Source organism: Marmota flaviventris, chromosome 15, assembly GCF_047511675.1.
Source record: "Marmota flaviventris isolate mMarFla1 chromosome 15, mMarFla1.hap1, whole genome shotgun sequence".
Classification (NCBI taxonomy): domain Eukaryota; kingdom Metazoa; phylum Chordata; class Mammalia; order Rodentia; family Sciuridae; genus Marmota; species Marmota flaviventris.
The window spans coordinates 15,235,119-15,257,687 of NC_092512.1; the positions used below are offsets into that span (position 1 = coordinate 15,235,119).

At 48.8% G+C, this 22,569-nt stretch overlaps 1 long non-coding RNA gene across 1 annotated transcript; it reads right to left on the reverse strand.

The window, feature by feature from the left end:
• Nucleotides 1-10,125: 10,125 nt before the first annotated feature.
• On the reverse strand, nucleotides 10,126-17,102 carry LOC139702101 (uncharacterized). The gene is made up of 3 exons (XR_011704709.1): nucleotides 16,953-17,102; nucleotides 15,418-15,594; nucleotides 10,126-10,464 (listed from the first exon to the last, which is right to left on the reverse strand). It is a non-coding gene; the product is annotated as an uncharacterized lncRNA (long non-coding RNA).
• Nucleotides 17,103-22,569: the final 5,467 nt, after the last annotated feature.

Below are 22,569 nucleotides of genomic sequence, written 5' to 3' on the forward strand. Positions count from 1 at the left end.
AGCCCAGCGCCCAGATTACCTCCCTGCGGCCACTAAGGTCTACGGGTGGACTTGCCATACCCCCGCAGCACGGGTCCCCTTGAAGCACGGCTTCGGTGCCACCAGCACTGACACGAGTTGCTTCATCTCTGGGCTGGCACATGAAATGCCAGGTGGAAGCAAAGTGTTGAAATGCAGGAATAGAAGCATCCCCACCCGGGGCGTGACGAAACACTTGGAAGAAGCCTTCACAGGCCCTTGGCATGCGTTTAGGACAGCAGGGGAGGGGGTGCTGGGGCTTGACTTGAACAGGAGCACACCGCGCCTGAGGGCAGAGGGGCAGAGGGCCGGTGGGAGGGGCTCCTGGGCATTGGCACAGCTGCATGGGGGGGAAGCCCCCCCAAGGCAGAAGGTGGCCCGCAAATTCAGCTCTTGGAGTCCTAGAGAGTCTCACTGTCTGGTCCCACGTTCCAACCTGAGTCTAGTTGTCCCCAAAATGTCCTAAAGCTCCATGGCTAGGAAAAGGTATGCAGAATGATCTGGTCACCCAACAGGAAGGGAAAGGGAAAGAAGGAGGGAGAAAGGAAGCAAATAGAGGGCAGAGGAAGGAACGAGGAAGGAAGGAAGAGGGGGGGCAAAGAGGGAAAGGGGAGGCGAGGCAGAGACAGAGAGAATGAAAACTTTTGAGATGGTGTCTGTAAGACTGCTGGTCTGAAGGGTTCAGACATTCCTTCCCCAATAAATGGCTGGGTGTGTATGAGTGTGTGCCAGTGCTGGCGTATTGTGCAGGTGTATTAGAAGGGCGTGTGTGTGTGTGTGCACCTGTGTGCATTTGTGTTCAAGCGTAGTGTGGGAGCATTGTGTGAGTGTGCATGTTTGGGTGCTTGGGCGTGCGGCTGTGTTTGTGCATGTTCACGTGTGTACATATGTGTGCATCTGTGTCAGTGCAGCATCCTGGAATAAACACAACCCTGGAATAAGTCTCAGGAGAGATGGAATCACCTCCTGATGGACCATGTACCCGTTGTTATGTGAACTTGAGCAAATGATGTCAGCACTCTGGCCTCAGTTTTTCCCCCATGTTCAAATTTCTACAAGAGTGCCTCGCACATACTAATTGCTCAATAAGTATTTGCTAAGTAATTGTTATTTGGGGAAAACGCTGCTGACTACTTGGGGTTGAGAAGGTACAAAGTGAACAATCTATACAGAACTACCCTCTCTGGGCATGCACATGAGAGAAGCCCAGTAGCTGTCAACTTCAGGTTTTTCCCTAGGGAGGAAGGAAACTGAAGAAGGAAATGCTGCAGACAGACACAGGCCTCTCGCAGCCCCTTCCCTGGGGCTGAACAAGTGCCACTGAATAAGACAGCACCCTTGGCAGATTCTTGAGCCACTTCCCAGGGGCTTCTGAATTCCCATTATGTTATACATTAGCCATGCTTCATCTTCCTTCTCTCAGTCAAAGGTTGGCAGTCATTCATTTGCAAAAATTAAATGCAAGATTGAATTTTAACGACTTGAAAATCTGAGGTCAGCTTTGCTTTTGGTGACCCGGGGGGCAGGAAGCCTGGTAAGTCATAGGAGGGGTGGTGTACTTGTGATCACAGTCCTGCAAGGTAGGAATTATTATCCTCATCATCCTGTGAAAGGAATTGAAGCTCAGAGAGGTCGGGTAACTGGCCTGGGGCCATAATGCGCACTCCAGGCCTCCAGAGCTGCCTCCAAGCCCAAGAAGAGATACTCAGAACGGAAGGGTAGAAGTCTGCTCGCCCCTGCAGGTAAAATGAGGTCTCTTGGTTCTAAACCCACAAACATCTCAAAATCTCTGACCAGTCAGCCCCGGTTGAGTATTGGCAGATGGAGCCAGGGCCATGTGGCAATCAGAAAACTAGTCAGGTGGCACTGGAACGGTGCCTCTGAGGTATTTCACAAACACGGGGAACAAACACATTTGGTGTCGCAATCCTGGCCACCCGGAGCTGCCGCGTTGGCTGTTTTTTGAGAACGGACTATGGATAAGGAGTTTGAGGGCTGATAGCGCTGGGACACCAAGGTGGGTGGCCACCTTGGAGACCGTCCAGACCTTGGAAGACAAGGATTTTCAGCCCCCCACCCCTGCAGTTACAGCCAGAGAGACCCACTCTCCTGAGGCAGCTAACACTGCTCCCAAGGCCCCACAGTCCTGGTTTCCCACTGCCCCCTTGACAGACTGAGGGCCCAGGCCAGCTGGGTTCCAGACAGGCCTGGTCCTCACCACCTCCGTGCCCAGGAAGCACCCCGCCCCCTCCCCACAAAGAACTAACTATCCATCCCATAATCCTCCAGACAAAGGCTAATGAGGACAGAATCTCAGCGTGTCCCACTGCCCTTGAGATGACCGTGCACTGGTAGGAAGAGTGCTCTAAACTCGGAGCACAGCAGCAGACACATTTCACTTATTTTCCCACCTAATCTCTTAGCACCTGCCTGCCTTAAAGCAGGACATTCAGCATCTCCTCAAGGATTTTCCTCCCTTCCCGACAAATTTTCCCAAAGCCCCATGGAAGGCCAAGTGCAAAACAAGAATGAGTTCTCTCTAGACGCCAGGCTCAGAGGAACTGGCATCTCTCCAGTTTCCAGCTGCCACGGATCCTCCTGCCATGATTCTCTCTGTCATGGATTCCCACTGCCACACAGTGTCACTGTTGAAGCTTACACCTACAAAATTTCTTGGATTCATACAAATTCCAAAACCGCATTCCTGACCCACAGCCAGGCGCCCCATGTTGAGCTCTGAGAGTGGCATTCTCCTAATTCCTTTTCTCCTACTCAGGCTATTTCCCAGGGTACAAGAGGACATCAGCAACACCGAAGGGAGACCTATTTTCCACCACTCACAAATCCCTTTCTCCCTGCCCTGTAGCCACTGTGAGGAACACATTCTTGCTTTTGAATCTCCAGAGAGGGACATGCTTTTGAATATGCTTCCCTGGAGAGAAGGAGGGCTTCCTGCTCTGCACCTGCCCTTCCCAGGGGAGCTGGCCTTCTCCTGCCTAGACCTGGATGTCCCCAGCAACCTCCTCACCAAAGGACAAAAGCTCAGGTGCATCTCCAGCACCTCCTGTTAAGCACCTGCCACCTTTGTAGGAAATTTCAGGACCACAAGGCTGCATAGCCAGAGGATAGCCATTGTATTTGGGAAGGCCTGCTGTCTGCAGGGCATTTTGACACCAATGATCCTGATGAATCCCAACCACAAGGAGGGCGAGGAACCTGCATTTCATTAAGGAAATACAGCTCAGGACACTGAGGACCGCAAGATGCAGGGATAAACGTTGTTGGTTGTTGGCCTAAGTCTTTCTCCTGCCCACAGAGAGTCTCAGCTCGCTTTCCGACCCCCAAAGCTGACTGCCAGCCAAGTCAAACTAAAGAAACACCCAACCAGCCTTCAGGGATAAAGGAGTCACAAAAGAGTGCCTCTAGGCATGGGGCTGGATTGGCAGTTGCAAATGATATAATAATGGCTACTCTCCCTGCTGTGCCCAGACCCGAGCTACACCAGTGGAGAACGAGGACTGACTCCAGCACAAACCCAGCTCTGAGCTCACCACGAGGGAAAAGACTCACTCTCTCAGTACTCTGACTCAGTGTTGGAAGAAAAGCATGCTGTGGGAAGAGGGAGAGAAGGCCCAGAAGAGGTTCGCTGACCTCCACTGGCAACAGCTTGGGCAGACCCCCCCGGAGGAGGGAACTTTGGCCACACATAACAATAGCAGCCACCAGAAGGCACCAACAATGACTGACCGCTTGTTCTGTGCCAGGCACCCTATAGGTCCTTCTCATAAATATCACCTCATTTAATTCTTCCAATAACTCTGTCAGGCAGGCAGTGTCGTTACCTGCATCACTAGGTGAGGACACGGAGCCAGAGCCAAGGCAAAGCAGCAACCGTCAAAGCAGAGATCCCATCCCACGAGGATCTGAATTCATCTGCCTCCTCAGAGGTGAGCCTGGGACAAACAGGGAGAGGAAGTGGGTGTCCCAGGAGGAGGCAGGAAGGGAGCCACCTCAGCAGGGGAGGAAGAGGGGGAGGCCTCCCTGCTTCCAGGAGCACAAGTAAAGGAACCATTGAGACTACTGGCCCCAATGTCCAAGTATAAGCATGGTGGGGGGGCGAGGACAAAGACCTGTTTCCCCAACAACACTAGCCAAGACGTACCACGGTCAAGGCAGGGGCTAGGCTTTTGCCAACATTAGCTCATTTTCATTTTCATCAAAACACTGTAATAATTAAGGATCACATACAATAATTGGGACTCATGTGTCAGGCATTGGTCTAGATGCTTCTATATGTTTAAATTCATCCGATCTATACAACTCTATATGATAAGTATTATTATTATTATTATTATTATTATTATTATTATTATATCCGTTTGACAAGAGGGAAAACTGAGGCATGGAGCAATTAAGTACTTGTCACCAGGCAACGCAGGTGATAAACGTATCATATAAACTCAAGCAGTCTGGCCCCGTTTTCCCTCTAAGGTAGCCATCACTGTCCACATTAGAGAAACAAAGAGATGGAAGCCCAGCAAGAGGGCAGGAATCATCCCATCTTTTTGGTGGAAAACCAACGTTTGAAACCCAACATCCAGGCTCTTCACCAGGTGGCAACGGCAACCCCATCCAGCCACTTACAGAAGGCTGTCCTCAGGCCACTTGCCCCATGCCTGAGCGCCATCACCTGAAAAAATGAGAAAGTGCCACCTGGACGTTTCCAGGGCCCTAGTGGGAGCTCCCAGGACAGAGGGGCAGTTTTAACACCATGGTGGCCAACACCCGAGAAGAAGGCTAACTGCTTTGGCAGGGAAACCACAGCCTAACCCTCAACAGCTACTCATTTGCATGAGGACAATTTGGGGTTCCTGCCACCACTCCTTTTCCACCTTCGTGGTACAGTCTCCAACATGACCACCACCAACAATTTCTCCCACCTCTACACATCGCTCCTCCACTCATGCAGAGTCTGTTTTCCCTCCCCTCAAATGTGATCAGGCCTCGTAATTTACTTTGCCCAAATGAATGTGGTAGAGATAATGCCCTGGCACTTCTGAGCCTGGCTCCAAGAGTTTGGGAAGCTTTCTTTTCCTGCCTCTTGGAATCCAGCTGTCAGACTGCAGAAAACCTCCGACTAGACGGCAGAGATGAGAGACCACGGGGAACGGGACCTGAGGACGAGACACCGTCAGGTTGGATTCAGCGCTCTTTCCGCACCTTTCTATCCTGCTTCTCAGTGAAATCTGCCCTTCTGCTTCCAGTGAGAGCTAAGTCACCTGCATGCTCCCCTCAGGACCTGTATGTCACAGAAGGCCCTTGCACATCCCCTAGGATCCAGCAGGCAAGAATCCCTGAGGTTCAAATGTCAGGCTCCCCTGAATCACACGCAGGGTGGAGACTGCCGAGATGACTCAGGTTGAGGTGAACTTACAAATGCATGTGCCAGAAACCAGGCTCACACCCCAGGTGTGTTAAGTAGGATCTGAAGCGTCAAAGCCTTTGTGCTGCAGCTGGGGCTGTGAGTCCTTCCCACCTTGCCACCCCAGTGTCCACCATCCCGTGTGCATCCGATGGAACACTCCATTCATGGCAGATGGCGCCCGGGCTCTCCGCAGCTGGCATGACTCTCCTATCCGAGTGCAAAGCCAGGACGACGGGAAGATTGCAGGCTCATTTGCAGCCTGGCTTCCAGCCACGTCCCCACAATGACACAACTGCCTCCTCCGACGAGCACTTTCCAATCTCCAACTGAGATCTGTTGGATGAGAAGCCAGTTTCCACCACAGCCAAGCTCAGGCAGCTGTGGGTGGGGGTGTGGATGTAGCTCTCTTCCACCCCGAGATCTGGGAAGAGAGAGCTCATCTCCTCACCAGCCAGAAGGCCGGCCAAGCCAAACAGGGCTTCTGCTCAGGGCCTTGAGGAACCAAGTGGGAAACAGCCCAACCGCCAGGACTGTGACAGCCAAGGTCAGCAGAGAAGCATGCTCATCTACCCCTGCTGATGGAATGGTCCCAAAGGGAAAGATTTAACTTGTTTTAGGAACTAGTCAGAGCCTGGCTTGGGCACGCTGCCAGGGTGTTACGAGAACAATCTCTGGGAAACGGGGAATGGAGTTTTTGCCAAGCAGATTGCAGCTGTGGAGCCTGAGATTCAGTGGCCCCTGATATACAGCCAGCCCCTGATTCCTGGGGACCTCCCTGACCACTGCCAAAGCCACTGGCAGTGATGAGCTGACTGGTGTTCCCATGCACTCGGGGTGTGGGAGTCCCTGCTGCACTCAGGCATCCCACTCAAGCTGAGGAAAGAGGTGCAAGAGGCAGCCTCTGCCCTCGAGGACCTTGTCTGCGGCCCTCAAGTAATCACAGTACAATAGGGTGGATGCTGCAAGGTGCAGCCGCTCCGGGAGCCCGAGGGAGGAAGGAGAGGCCTGTCTAGACGACCCAGGGGGGTTCAGCAGGACTGAATCATGAACCTGGCCTTGAACGGGGAGCCCTGATCAGCTGGCGATGGTGGAGGGCCTCCTGGGTGGAGAGAGTGGGCTTGGGGGATCCCAGCAGGTCCTTCCCACCCCGCCCGCCAGCCCTGGCCTGCGGTTCAATTCTCTGCAAGAACCATTTTCAACGGACCCCTGATTCCACATCCTCTCTTAACCCAGGAACTTAGTTCATCCTTTTCCTGAAGCAACCAAGAGACATTTACAGAACCCTAAGGAGCCACTGAGAGCCCCAAGAGCACCCCACAGTTTGCATGAGGCTCCCTGAAGCAATTTTTTTCTCAAGCAGTGAGCAGCTGGGCATGAGGAAGATGATCCCATTTAGAAGGCCCCAGAAAATTCAGGAAGAATCTAGAATTACTCAACAGGACAATTGTGAAGGAAGAGAGCTTTGGCCCTCCAAGAAAGTGCCAGTGGAAAAAATCCAGGACCATTTCAGTATTGAGCAGATGTTCCAACAGGGAAGGAAGCCCTCAACACAGACCTTTCTGTAATAGCAGCCACCCCTCTCCCTCCCAGCCTCATACCTAACCTCTCGGCCATGACACCCATAGACCTAGTGCAGGACTCCAGCCACTGAGAGCAGGAAAGGCAGAGTGTCACCTTGCCAGCTAAGAAAGATCCTTCTGGCTGGGCTGGGGAGGCACCTACGCAGCTGAGATTAGGAGGCCACCTATCTAGAAGACAGGGAAGGGAGGGAGGGAGGGAGAGAGAGAAGGAGGGAGGGAGGGGGAGGGCAGGATGGAAACTGTTGTGTTTCTTTTCACTTCTGAACCAGGCTGTGAGGGATATTTCAGTGACCCTACTTTGCAAATTAGAAACTGAGGCTCAAGGCTTTTAAGGAACCCGCTGAAGGTCAAAACCCTAGTAAACAGGGATTCAATCCAAACTCTGGGGACTCGGAAGCTTATGCTTTTTCTAGACAGCCTGGATAAAAATAACTGCCACAAATCAAGAATCTGCCACTGGCCAAGTCCTGGGAAGGCCCTTTTTAAAAGAGGATCACGCAGCCTCGCTGAGCAAACTGTCCTGGCAGAGATGTCCAGCCCAGCTGCCTCTCCTGCCCAGAAAGGGCAGCCAGGGTGGCCACAACAGTCGGCTCCCAAACAAGCAGGGCTCTGACAGGGGGACACGCCCAGTAATCACGGTGAGCAGCAAGTACAAACAGTACGGTCCCCTGTGGTCACTGTAGTCCAGCACTTCCCAGCCAGCGGCAGTGTCCCCCCCCCCCACCGCCCCCAACAGCACATCTGTCAGAAGAGGCTTGGAGGTAATCCTCCCCAGGTCCCTCTCCACCCTTTCCAAGAAAAGGTCGTTAGCCAGCCATCCTTGGGCATCTCAGACGCTGATCGCACCAGTCCAGTAGGGCATGTGAAAGAAACTAGTCACGTATTTAATTATTTAGCTTTTCTATGGAACTGAAAATGTTCCATTCAAGGGATTATCCCGTGCCCTGAGACCACATCTTTCTAACTTTCTTGAGGTTAGAAATGTCATTTCTTTGGGGGGGACTGGGGATTGAACTCAGGGGCACTCAACCACTGAGCCACATCCCCAGCCCGATTTTGTATTTTACTTAGAGACAGGGTCTCACTGAGTTGCTTAGTGCCTCGTCATTGCTGAGGCTGGCTTTGAATTTGCGATCCTCCTGCCTCAGCCTCCAGAGCCACTGGGATTACAGGCCTGTGCCACCACACCTGGCTAAGAAATGTCATTTCTTTGGATTACATAATAGTTATAACAGATTGCAGTTTGATTCAATACCTTTAGTGAGCAAAACTAAAAGTTGGGATCATGATGATGTTGGCTCTATTGGTTGAATTTATTCACTGTTTTGCCCCCTTTGAAGCCATTCAGGGGCACCAGGTCTATCACCTGCTGTGTAACGTCCCCACCATCCAGCTCCAGGACTTCATCATCCAAACCGAGGCTCTAAGCCCATTAAACACTAACTATGCCTCTCCCCCTGGCGCCGGGCAACCTCTGACTTTCCATTTCTAAGAATTGAACTGCACAGGTTCCTCCAAGAAGTGACATCATGCAGTGTTGCCCTTTTGTATCTGCCTTATTTCACTGAGCATAATGTGCCCTCGGGTCTCATCTGTACTGTAGCCTGTGTCTGAATTATTTTTTCCTTTTAATAGCTGAATAATATTCTGTTGTGTGGATGTAGCAAGTCTTGTTGATCCATTCTTTCACTGATGGTGCATTCCCTGAAGTCACTGGTCTACCTGTGCACGTGCTAAGTGATGGGCAGCTGCTTCCTGCTTCCCAGGCAATGCCCACACAACTTTTAGCAGAGAGAAGAAACCCCTATCTTCTTTCAACCACCACTTGCCGAAGGGACTTCTCAATTGATACCATCAATAAGATCTGGTCCCTAATTCCAGAAACTTACAACCAACTGTGGGGTTCAGGGGTTCCCAATGTGGAGAGCAGCCATGGGCAGCCGGGAAGTCAACAGGGTCAAGTGTCTTACCCAGTCTGGTCTCGGTGGGCAGAAGAAGAGTGCTGGTATCTCCCCAAGGAAGGATTGGGTCATCGGCCTGGACTTGGGTTAGGCAAGGTAGCAGTGTGAGGGGTCAAAACATAGCAATTTCTCCTTTGGAAGTGACCCAGTGGGGCAAATGTCAGACACGCGCACCACGTGTCACCAGTCTGTTGGCACACTTTGCCTCACCACCATCTCTGCGTCTGGTGGTGTGCTAGGCCCTGCGGGGAGCACAGGAAGGAGAAGATGTGGCTCCTGTCCTCCAGAGACTTATTCACACAGGGACTCCCCAACTTTTATGTCTGGGAGGAGTTTGGGATGGGAACCTTGGTTTCCTGGACTCATGTTTCCATGTGGAAGGATCTTATGAAAAGTAACACCTCCTGCCTCATTGAGAGGTGTAGACACTTATCTCATCAGTGTGTTCAGGAGAAGAAACAGCCAAGCCCTTCTGGGTCCTCTTTTTAGGCACTGCCTTAGGATATGTCAGCAGGATCATGTCCCTGAGGGAGAACTCTGGAGATGCCTCGAGTTGCCATGGATGGAGTTTGCCTAAATTGGGACTAGGCTCGCTAAACCCTTGGTTATGGTCTCACATTTCTGCCACATTATCCAACCCAACTTTTGTCAGGAGAAAAAAGAATCCATATCTCTGTTGGTTCTGAATGCAGGAAGAGAGCGATGAGTGTTATTTGGGGCCTCTCAGAATAACTATTGCTGACAGCTATTAAAACCACCGCTAGGTCAGGCACAGTGGCACACACCCATAAACTCAGCTGCTCAGGAGGCTGAGACAGGAGGATCCCAAGCCTGAGGTCAGCCTCAGCAACTTAGCAAGACCTTGTCTCAAATTCAAAAATAAAAAGGACTGGGGATGTAGCTCAGTGGTAGAGCACCCCTAGGTTCAATCCCCAGTATCAATAAAATAAAATAAAATAAAACGAATCTCCATGTCTTAACTCTACATAAGGTTTGCTTTAGAGAGCTTGGAGTGTAGCTCAGGGGTAGAACAACTTGCCCAGCATGTGCAAGGCCCTGGGTTCAATCCCCAGCACCATAATAAACCAATAAGCCGTTTTATTTTCTATTTGATAAAATCTACTGATGGTTTTCCTGGTCAAGAAGTTCTGCTGTAAAAGGGCGACTCAAAGACCCAGTTTGCTTTATATTGTGTCTTCACCACTGTCTGACTTCAAAGTCAGCCTGGAATGTGCAGCCATGAGATGTGGAAGGCCTGAAAGTTCACACCGCAGAGTATTTCACGGTATGAATGTCCAGGCCTGGAAATGTCATAGATCTCTTCTACCACGCTGCTGGGCAAGGCCAGTCACATGGCCCCACTGAGGTACAAAGGAGACCAGAAAATGTGGATTATTCAGTGCCCAGAGGGGAAAGGACAGTGGGACGTTGATGAACTTTAGCATTCTCTGCAAGGTCTCATCATGGTCCAATCCTGCATCTGGAAGACAATGATTTTGAGAATCAAAGCATGGAACTTAGTTGCCCCCAGCACAGGGTCATTTAATAACAGAGCTGGAAGAGAATCGGGCCTCACAGAAACAAAACAGAAGAGAAAGGAAGGGCCGGTAAACTCCAGAGGGCCCTAACCAGGAGAGGCATCCCCCTGCATCAGGGAGCTGAGCACCTGGCACTGGAAGAGGGCGGGCAGGGACTGACAGCGTGGTAGAGGCGATGGGAACCGAGGCCCCCCCAGGGGGCTGGCCGGAGCAGCGATTCCCACACTGCACCTCCCAGGCCCTTTCATAATTTCTCCCTTTGGACCTCATGTTTTGAAAGATCGTGTGTCACAAACAAACTGCGCTTATTGAGCAATAACAAATACATTTCCCCACGTCTTATTCATCAAGGTTGAGCACGCGTGGGCGCGCCTGTGTGCCTATACACGACAAAACACAGACCTGCTCACTTTGGGCACCTTAACCACCATGGTTTTGACCTGCTGTCCCTAAGCCGGCCACATTCGTGAGGCTACCAACAACCAGTTCCCTCTTCTGACAGGCATCGAACTCCTGCATCGATGATTTAATTCCAGCCAAACCACCACAACAAACAAAACTAAGAATTTAGTTACCCTAAGTTGTCTACTGTGGGGTGAACTGACAATTTTAAATGACATTACTGAGATGCACTCCCAGACCCACGGTACCCTTCAGGGCGGCTAACTCAAGAGTCTGGGTGCTAGACCAGCCTCTCCAAGCCACTCCGTGCTCAGCACTTGCCACTTCTTCCCAGCCGACTTCCCAACAGACAATGTCGGTGCGCTTGGTCCCGCACCTAGTAGGAACTTTCTCAAAGACAATGTCTCTGTATTCCCCTGCCTCAAAACTGATGGACTCGTGGATGAACAGGATGAACTTCACTGTCAGCTTTAAGGTCAGGCTAGCCGCTCAGAAGAGAAGGAAACGGGCTCCTGTCTCTGAACCCAGCAGTGGCTGAGATCAGAAAGGAGCCGTAGGTCCCATATCTGGGGTCTTCCACTCCCCAGCCAGATGTCTTCACGGCATAGACCACTGCAGAGGGGGTCCTGGAGGGCAGGCGCTCTCTTGCATTGCTCTTTGTGTAGACAGCGGCTGACCCAGAGCCTGGTACCTAGCTGAGCCTTAGTCGGTGTTTAATTCATGAGCAGGGCCCCCTCTCCAGGGTCAGCTTCCTTCTCCAGCCCCACTCCCCGGCTGTGCCCGCGCCCTCCCCGGCCCGCTTCCTGCCCCACACGTGGGATAGTGAACTACAGTCATGAAACCACGGTCACTCCAGGGCTCATCAAATTCCTAATTTGGACCTTAAAAACAGCTTTCTGGCAATAGGGCCCCACGTTGGTGTGGTGGACTTAGCTGTTCTGTATGTCACATCTGGTTCCACTGAGACCCTGGAAGGAGAGCCGCAGGAGCCGGTGGCCTCTCCCTGCCCTTCTCAGGCCTGCTGCTCAGAGTCCTGGCAGCCGTTAAGCGACCTTCCCCTGCCCTCCCGTCCCCTGTGACCCTCAGGACCATCCAGAACACGGCATCCCCCACAAGCAGGAAGGCCAGTAGGATGACAGGAGGTCCTCACCCTCCGTCCTTGGGAGACTTATTTCCACCTGTAAACAGTTATTTGTGGATCATTCATTTTCTGTCCCCGCACTAGACCGTAAGCAGGGACCATCTCTGTATTGCCACCGTGTGTCCCCGGTGTCTAGCCCAGAGCCAGGGACCCGGGAGCTGTTCACCATGTGTTTGGCTAGTGAATGCATGGACGGCTGACCAAGCACACTCTGCTCTGTCCAGCAGAGGACAGTTTAGAGCACTGTGGCTCCCCACTTTGCTCCAGGGTAGATCATGAAGCACAGGAATTAATATCCCACTGGGAACGAGGACAGCCAGGATGTACGGTCCTAGTGGGACCCTCGTTGTGTGACCTTGGGGAGGTCGTCTAACCTCGCAAGGCCACAAATTCTCCCATATATAAGTAAAGGAGTCAAAATTGGTCAGTTGTCTGCAAACTACTTTTTAGGACCCAAGAGATCCACAGAAGTCCTCAAGAGCCACGGCCACACGGGTGGGGACCCACATCCTAGTGCTCTCTGCCCAGGGGATCTGCTTTGAACTGAGAGATCTCAGTCCTGGAGCCCAGCGTCCAGGGTCTTAACCACAGTCTGTGCCACAGGGCCACAGCACAGGATGCAGGCAAAGTCCACGGTGGCAGGAGGGTCTCCGGTAGTAACCAGGGAGGTGGGTTAATAAGACAAACTCATATTTTGAGATTTTTGAGCGTTTTTGTTCTGTTTTGTTTATTATTATGATGATTCTTGTTGCTTTGTTTTGCTATGCCGAGGATCAAACCCAGGGTTTTATGCCTGCCAGGCAAGCATTCTACCACTAAGCCACACGCCAGCCCCAAAGTTACGCATGAAGGACTCTGAGCAAGAATACAGGAAGGCTTTTGAAGGTGACAGTTTAAGAGGCGACATTATTTTTCTTTTTCTTTTTTTTTTTTTTTTTTTTTTTTTGGTGCTAGGGATTGAACCCAGGGCCTTGTGCATGTGAGGCAAGCACTCTACCAACTGAGCTATATCCCTAGCCCAAGAGGTGACATTTTCTGACAGTAAGGCTGGAAATATGGGCAGGATCTGCCCTGGAGGAGAAGGTAAGACCACCATTCCAGGCAGAGGCCAGGCCACAGCAGAAAACTGGGAGGGTTGGTGTTGTGATCCATGTGCCTTAGAAGGTAATTACCTCTGGAAAGTAGAATTAGGAGACTCAAACAGGAAACGTGACTTTTCATGGTACAACATTGCTTTTGAATTTTTACCATGTGCACGTGTTATTTCCTTAATGAAAAATTAATTTTCATGGGCCAGGGTTGTGGCTCAGTGGTAGAGTGCTTGCCTAACATGCGTGAGGCACTGGGTCCAATCCCGGCACCACATACAAAATAAACAAATAAAATAAAGGTATGGTGTTCATCTGTAACTAAAAAAAATTTTTTTTTAATTAATTTTCAGTCTGGTGCCGTGGTGCATGCCTATAACCTCAGCAGCTTGGCAGGAAGATTGCAAGTTCAAAGTCAGCCTCAGCAACTTAGCAAGGTCCTAAGCAACTTAGCAAGACCCTGTCTCAGCATTTTAAAAAAAATTAAAAAGGCTTATGATATGGCTCAGTGGTGAAGCATCCCTGGGCTCAATCTCTGGTACAAAAAAACAATGATAATAATAATTCTCAGGTTTATTCACCTATAAATTTGTTCCATTCATTAATTTTAATGGAGCCTGCACCATGGATACAAAGTCCACTTGTTAATCATTCAATTGACACTGAATGAGGGTTTTGTGCCCAAGAGGTGCTGACATTACATATATCCACAAAGGAAAATAAGTCAGATACCTGCCTTCCAGAAGTTCCTACCAAATGGGATAATCAGTCAAACAAATGTTTACTACAGGAAAAATCCAGGGCCATGATTGAGGGAAACCCTGGAAACTGGGACTACAGACAAGGGTACCTAACCTAGACGATAGATCAAAGAAGGCTTGCTTTCTGGAGGAAGTTCTACCTGCAGTAGGTTCTCAGGGATGAATAGAAGTTAATTTCAAAAGAGGCACGGGAAGAGTTTTTCAGACATAAAAAACAAAAGACATTAAGTGACATATTGCGACAATATGGAGAGGTGGACAGCTGTATTAACAATCACACACCTTGAGTAAATGTTTTTAAAACATCTGCATAATGAAATACTACACAGCCATAATAAAGGAAAGGGGAGCCTATCTGAATCCAGAGTCAGTTTGGCAAAGTGCACAGGAGTGTGGGCTCTGGAGCCAAATACTGGGTCTGGTCCAGATCCTGGCTCCACCACTTCCTATCTCTGTCTTGTTCCTCAACTTTTCTCTGCCTAATTGACTCTTGGGCATAAAACCCTAAAAAATGAGAATAAGGATAGCACCTTCCTCATAGGGTCCCAGTGCTAGAATAAAATAATGTACACGAAGTCCTTATCCAAGCATGTGCCACAAACTAAGCATTCAGTAATGATGTTGATGCTCCCAGGGGCTGATGTCTAAGTTACACTAAGTCCTTTTTCTATTTATCACATAATCTCATTTTAGTGAGCAAGGGCTTTGCTGTTTAGTTCACCAGTATGCACCTCTCAGTGCATTAAGTAACTATTGCATAAATTAAGTCCTACAAAAAGAAAAATCACATATAGCCTTTGCTATAATATGCATTTAAAAAGAAACTGAAATGATATCTACAAAACCTTTCACAGGTATTGTCTCTGGAATGGCAGGATTTTGAAGGATTCGCTGGGCAGATAACTGGTTCAAGGGTAGGTGACGGTTTCAAGCTTTATCAGCCATGTGGTTCCTAAACAAAGTTGGGATTTTTCAAATTAAAAAAAAAGGAAAGATCCTGCAGCAAAATCATCACCAACTACTTACAAAAAGCCTTATTTCCTTTTAGAGGAAAGTATATGGGCATTGAGGGCTGGCTTCTGGAGAAGACAACAGACCCTCCATGATACCAAGAGCAGCCAAAGCGCCCCCTGGCATAATCCCTGTGATTTCCTCACAAGGTGATGTCACATGCACAGGGAATGATTGAACTTCCCAAGTTATTTATATATCTTCAAAACAAAGCCATTTCTTAAAAATCAGCCTGAACCTTTCTTTTTGGACCCTCCTAAGGCATGAAGAAGCAGCACCCACCTACCACCAGGGGCTCAGCCCTCCCAGGGGGTCTCCCGTTCAGGCCCGTCATCTCATTTGTCCTCGCAGCAGTGCTGAAGGTGGGTGTGCCTACTCCAACTTACAATGGATGCCGCTGAAACACAGAGAAGTTAAGAGGCCTGCCTAAGATCACACAGCCATGGTATCAGAGCTGTGCTCTGGGGCCTGGTCTTCTGCCTCCAGACTCACCTTCGTCTCTTCACTGCATGTGGGTAGAATTAGAGGGGTTTCCATGGAGCGTTCCATCTCTCCTCCAGCTGATGGTGCAGCAGAACGGCTCACGCTCACTCAGTGAGCGCAGGCTGCAGGCCGGACGCTCTTCTGAGCTCTTGATGCCGGTGAATTTATTTGTCGCTCACCACAAGCCTGAGAAGTGGGTACACTCATCATCCCCCGTTTACCAGTAAAGGAAGTAAAGCATAGAGAGTGAAGCAACCAGGATCACCCAGCAAAAAAGCGACAAAGCCAAGTGCCAACCTAGGAGAGGTGGCTCCCAATCGGCACCTCTGGACCAAAAAGCTACACACTAGCAAGACCCGCGATGAGGCTATCAGCCTGCGAGGCTCCAGGTGCGAAACCCAGGAGAGTCTCAGCAAACGGGAGCCCCAGGTCACCCTCCATGGGGACACCCGCAGGCCTCAGGCCACATCCAGTTTGGAACCAAAATACTTTGAAATAAGGTCACACTAACATTCAAAAATCAGGAGGCAGCATTAAAAAAAAAAACTCTATTTTTGGCATTTCTTAAAAATTCAGGCGCTCCTGCCCCCTTGGGGTGCGGGCACTCAGGGATGGCCAGGCAACAGTCCACTCTAGCGCTGCTCGCCCAGTAGCCGCTGGGTCCTGCTGTCCTGGCAATGATCATCCTGGGTCCTCTGCAGCCCCCGCCCCCTGGGGCTCCTGTGCCTGACCCCAGCTGTTTGACTCATTCTGTGCCTGACCATTGTGTGCACTGGAGCGTGTGGCCTGGCTTATCAGCATCCCCCTGGCTCAATAGAGGGAGGCTCCCCACCTTTCCTGCCCCGTGAGTCACCTAGGCACTTGGACAGCACCGGAGGAGTGCGCCTCAGCCCAGTGAGATCAGAATCTCTGCAAGTGGGTCTCAGACATCAGAATGATGCAAAAGTCCCCAGATTCCAAGGTGTAGCCAAGATTTTGGGTTTCTCAAAACCCCCGCACGCCGTGAGTCGTCAGAGCTGCTCAGAAGGCAGATCTGAGTCAGTGGGTCAAGTTGGGGCCCGAGGTTCTGCATTTCTAGCCAGCTCTGGGGGGATGCCACATTCCCAGGGACAGCACATGAAGAGGCAAAGGGCCATAAGACAGTCCTCATTAGTATGTGCTCTTCCCAGCCAGCGGGCTGGCCTGGGCAGCTCCTGTCTCCTCAGAGACAGCAACACATCGAGCAGCCCAGGCCCAGAGAGGGACAGCGAGCAGCCCCAGAGTCACACGGCGTCAAAAAGAACACCTCGTGGTGCACGCCTGTAATTCCAACAGCTCAGGGGGCTGACGCAGGAGGATCCCACATTCCAGGCCAGACTCAGCAATTTAGCAAGAACCTGACTCAAAATAAAAAATATAAATAAAAAAGGGCTGGGGATGTGGCTCAGTGGTAAATCGCCCCTGGGTTCAATCCCTGGCACAAAAAAACAAAAAACACCTGAATTGCTGTTTCTTCCCCGCCAGGCAATGTCACCACCCATCAGGATCACATCCTCCTGGCTCACCTTGGGAGGTGAGGCCAGGGTGACACTCCACTTGGTAATGTCAGACGAGGGTGAGTGGCAGTCCTCTGTGGCAGAGGGTCCCTGAGGCAGTGGGGGAGGCACCAAAGACAGCGCCCAGCTAGGAGCCGGAGCTCATCAGGAGCTGAGCGGCTGCAGGACAGCCTCCCCCCTCGGTGAGGACACCGCACAGGCCTGAGTCACAGCCTGTGAGCTCAACCCCTGGCTGCCAGGCGGGAGGGTGAGTCAGAGGGCGTGTCGCCGAGTGAACTTCTCCCGGCCAAATATGGGGCTGTGTTTGCTCCATCTTGCCATTGGCGCTGCCAGAGGCCCAAGGGCTGCGTCTGCTCCTCACAACGGCAAGGTCCCTGAGGAGAAGGGGCGACTCTCCCCCCCTCCACACACCCCCTCCCAGACCAGGGGGTGGCACTTGGCTTCAGCTCTCCCAGGACCTTGTCACCGCCCCCGCTCCCAACTGCTCCCCCCACCTCATTATCTGGAGCATGATACAGAGCAGTAGTAATGACATACTTTCAAATGATGGCTTTATCTTAACAAGATCCTCTGGGCTCCCATAGACACCCACAGCCCTGTGTGCTCCGGGGAGGAGCAAACAGACACCTCACCTTCCTGTATCCCTGGTGCCACACACAGCCTGGGACATGCTAGATGTGATTAACTACCTGCTAAATAGATTCATGGGTACGTGGGGTGTGTGTGTGTGTGTGTGTGTGTGTGTGTGTGTGAGAGAGAGAGAGAGAGTGTTTCTCTGCTAGCAGACTTTTACTTCCTCTGAGGAAATAACTTACATAGCAAACCACACACACACACACATACACACACACAAGCACGTGACACTGTTTTAAACATCTTCTCAACTCAGCTCGTTTGATTTGAGATTGGCTACCCATCAGTGTGCACAACTAGAATGTACCAGCACAAAATGATGAAAAAATATGTGCAATTTGCTCACTTATATTCTCAACAACCCTCTGAGGACAGCACTGTCAGAATTCCCCATTTTATAGATGAGGAACCTGAGATACAGAGAGGTTAAGTAACTTGTTCAGGTCACACCGTTTGCAAGTGGTGAAGCCCACATTCCAATCCCAGCAGCTCACTCAGCCTCCGCTCTGGTGTTTTTCACCGTATTTGACTCATTTCTGTATCTTGGAGACTCAGCACAGTGCCTGGCACATGCTAGGTAGTGCCAACCGCTGACTAAATGAATGGAATAATTCTTAAATCACCGTGTGTTTACGTGCATCCGTCTCTCCCGCTCAGTACTGAATTTTGTTAGGGAAGCGCTGGCCTCGCTAGGGCCTCCCAGGGCACGGCACTCCTAAACACCAGGAGGGCTTGACTGATGAGTCCTCAGCTCCCTGACTTTCTAAATCAGCTCTTTCCCACCCAATTCCGTCCCACAATCATGTTTTTCAAAGGAAAGAAAAGCGCACGTTCATCAACACTGCACACAGTGGCCGGCTCCACACAGGCCACTCTGTGGTCTTGGCCTAGTTACCAGGTGTCTAGAGCACAGAGGAGCGGGAGAGGGGCCCTGGGTAGGGACGTGGTCAGGGTTGCATGAGGTGACCCACGTGAGAGTCTAGTTCAGCTCCTGGCCCACAGCGGAGCATCAGCAAATACAAACATATTGTTATTGTATAGGACCCGTTCCAAACTGTAAAGTGCACATCACAGTTTAATGCAGGACAATATTAATCTAGCACATAAAAACTATGCTCCTATTGACATAAATCAACCAGCAGTGACATTTCTACAGGCCCAGATGCTCCTCTGCCCACCTCTCCATCACATTTTTTTTGTCAGCAGCATTTGCATCTTTCAGTAAGATTTTTTTAAAAGTAAATAACTTCTTCCCTCTAGGCTATTGATATGCCAGCATCAATCATGGTTTCTTTTCTGATCCCTGGAATTATTTCAAGGGCTTTGTGATCATCCTTCACAAAACTTGCTAAGAGCCTACAGGGCAAGCCAAACAGTAGGGCAGATAGTGATGGCATTGAATGACGGAAATTTCATCACCCTAGGTAATGCCTCAGTGGACATCTGGAACCAATACAGAGGCAGGACAGATGCTATCTCCAGCTGAGATCCTGCACAGGATTTCAAAGTGGTAACATAAGAAATAGCTACAGTACTGTATCAGCCAAACTGTGCCTTCAAAGTACAGAAAGTTCAAGGCAAATTACCAAGGATAGAGATCCTGGATAACAGGCTTTGAAGGCCCGAGTTCAATAGCATTCTGTTCCTCGGATTGATTATGCTGCCAGGAAAGTTTAGCAATAGGAAAGAGGACCTTCTATTTCTATGAGAAGGGAAAAAAAATCTGAAAAACTTCAGAAAATATAAAATATCCAATGACATAGTGAGACTATTAAGGGAAAAATATCACCTGCTCAGCCAAAATACTCTGAAAGAAAGAGAAATAAGTTTTCTTTGTTTGTTTTTACACATTAGAACATTAAAGCCACAGTCCACAGAAACTATGCAACTCCTAGAAGAAAACATAGGGTCAGCACTCCAGCACATAGGCACAGACAACGACTTTCTCAATAGGACCCCTAAAGCTCAGGAAATAATTCCAAAAGTTAGTAAATGGGATGGCATCGAATTAAAATGCTTCTGCACAGCAAAGGAAATGATTAGAATGTGAGGAGGAAACCCACAGAATGGCAGAGAATCTTTGCTAGCTACTCTTCTGACACAGGATTAATATACAGAATATATAAAGAACACAAAAATAAATGGGAAAATGGACCAAACAGACACTTCTCAAAATAAATACAAATGGCCAACAAATATGTGAAAAACATGTTCAACATCATTAGCAATTAGTGAAACGTAAATCAAAACTACCCTGAAAAAAAAATAAATGAAATTTTTAAAAATAACCAAAAAATAAATAAAATAAAACTACCCTGAAAGTTCATCTCACTCGAGCCAGAATGCAGTCGTCGAGAATACAAATAATAATAAATGCTGGCGAGAATGCAGAGAAAAATGAACGCTTTTACACTGTTGGTGGGATTGTGATTAAGTACAACCACTGTGGATGAGTTTCCTCAAAACACTAGGCATGGAACCATATGACCCAGCCCTCCCACTTCTCAGTATTTATCCTGAAGAATTAAAGTCGTCTTCTACGTACCCATAGCAGCACAATTCACAATAGCCAAACTATGGAAGCCGCCTAGGTGCCCACCAGTGGATGAATAGATGAAGAAACTGTGGTGTAGATACACAATGGAGTTCAGCCATAAAGAAAAATGAAATATGTCATTTGCAGAAAAATGGACGGAACTTGAGACCATTATGTTAAGCAGAATAAGCCAAACGCAGAGGTGAAGGATCACATGTTTTCTCTCATATGTGCAAGCTAGAGAAGAAAAGGGGGAAAGTAAGGTGGGGGTGGGATCTCATGAAAATCACAGAGAGATCAGTAGAGGAAAGGGACCCAGGGATAGAAAGTTGGAGAGGAAGGGGGAGGGCTGGGGGGTGACATTGGCCACATCATATTGTTATGTTATGTGCATTTACAAATAGGCAACAATGAATCATAACATTTTGAACAAAAATAATGCACCAAAAATATGAACAAAATAAAAAGTAAATAAAACCGGGGTCAACAAATTATAACCCACAGATCAAGTCTGGCGAGGTACCTGTTCTGGGCAATAAAGCTCTATTGTCACACAGCTGTGCTCATTCTTTTACACAGTGTCTCTGGGCTTTTGCACGGCAGTGCAGAGGTGAGTGCCCACTGAAAGGACTTCACGGCCCACAAAGCCTAAAATACTTGCTCTCTGGCACTTTCCAGAAAATTTTTCCAGTCCCTGGCTTAACCCAGGAATCTTCGGATTCTGGAAAGCTAAACAGTATTTAGGAGTAGCTCTGAAATCAGAGTGATGCATGAAAGAAAAGAAAACTATTCCTTTTACAAATATTTAAAGAGGACTTCTGCATGCCAGGCACTGTTCTAGCCATGCAAAAATAATAATAATAATTAATCGACTGATGAATTGTTTTAAAAAAAAAAAAAAACCTCCCTGCCCTCATAGAACCTTCGCTGCCTGAGGCCTCTCCCCGTGGTTGTGATGAAAGTAGACATATTTTGAAAGTGAAATCTTTAAAAGAACAATGAAGAATGAAATGTTTCAGGGCATTGAGAATGAGATCAGTGTTTCCTCAGCTTAGTCAATAATCTGTGGCGAGCCAACTGAGGGTGTAGTGAAAGAACATTTGTCAGAAGAAATCCAGGAAGACCTCAATGCCCCGTACAAACAGAGGCCGAAAGGTCTCATCAAGGTTGAGGGAACACTGGGATCAGTTGGCCCAGGGTTGCAAACGTAGATCTGCAGCAAGGAATCCACTTTAATGAAATCGCTGCCCAGGCCTATCTTGGCATTGCTTACAGAAGCCGGAAGTCGAATGGATTGCCACAGCACTAAAGAGAGCTAAGCTTTCCAGATCCACGCAGGTGTCTCCAGGTTGGGAGTTAGTAGTAAGTTTGGGTCTGTGAGCAAACAGAAATAAAAGGACTCCAACAACTTTCAATACTATCAACTCACACATGGGAGAAAAGACTGACAACTTTTTTCAAAATACTTCTGTGCAGAGCAGAGATGCAGCATGCAGGAAGCCGTGCTGTTTGCTGACACCATTCTCTGGCTGTCCGCCTGTGTCACATCCATTTGGGTGTCATGCCCTGCTAAGGTTATGAGACCCAGGAAACCGCATGAAATCGTTCTTTAAAGAGCGAGTATCTGGTAAATCAAGCGGGATACTGAGTTTAATTTCCAAATTTGCATTGATCTCATCTGCATCACATAACAAGTATCTCAGGAATTCTCTCAGAGGGCTTCAAAAAGAAATTTTCTCTATTCACCACTTTCTCTCTCTTCATTATTTATCATCTGAGTAAAAATGATTACCATTTCAAAACTATTTAGGGCAAAGTAGAAGTCTCACACCAAAAAATGATCACTGATGGTTTTGTCATTGAGAAATCATCCTTTCAAATGAGTACCCCCAAAAGTCGTGGAAGAAAAAAAGATCTTGGAAGGGTAGCTAGCCCTTTTCCTTTCCTTTCAGAAAATAATTCAGCAGTAGCACTTACTACTAAGGATTGGACTCTTAGTTACAAAATTAAACTGACATTTTAAAACATGGCATAAAAATACAAATTTTGAGGGCTGGGGTTCTGGCTCAGTGGTAGAGTGCTCACATAGCCTGCTGAGGCACTGGGTTCGAGCCTCAGCACCACATAAAAATGAAATAAAGATATTGTGTCCACCTAAAACTCAAAAATGAATATTTTTTTAAGAAAAATACAAATTTTGAGATTTTCTATATGTGTACAGACACACACACATACATACACCTACATGGCTGTGGACATACATGAAATAAGACATTAATGAAGCAACAGGCAAATATTTTCAGGAATACGGAGGAATATGGCATACATCATTTTCTTTTTTTATTTTTTAATTGGTTCGTTTTAGTTATGCATGACTATAGAGTATTCTACAGCATAATTATAGAAGCATGGAATATAATTTCTTTTAATTCAGTCCCCAATATTTTCCCTTCCCCT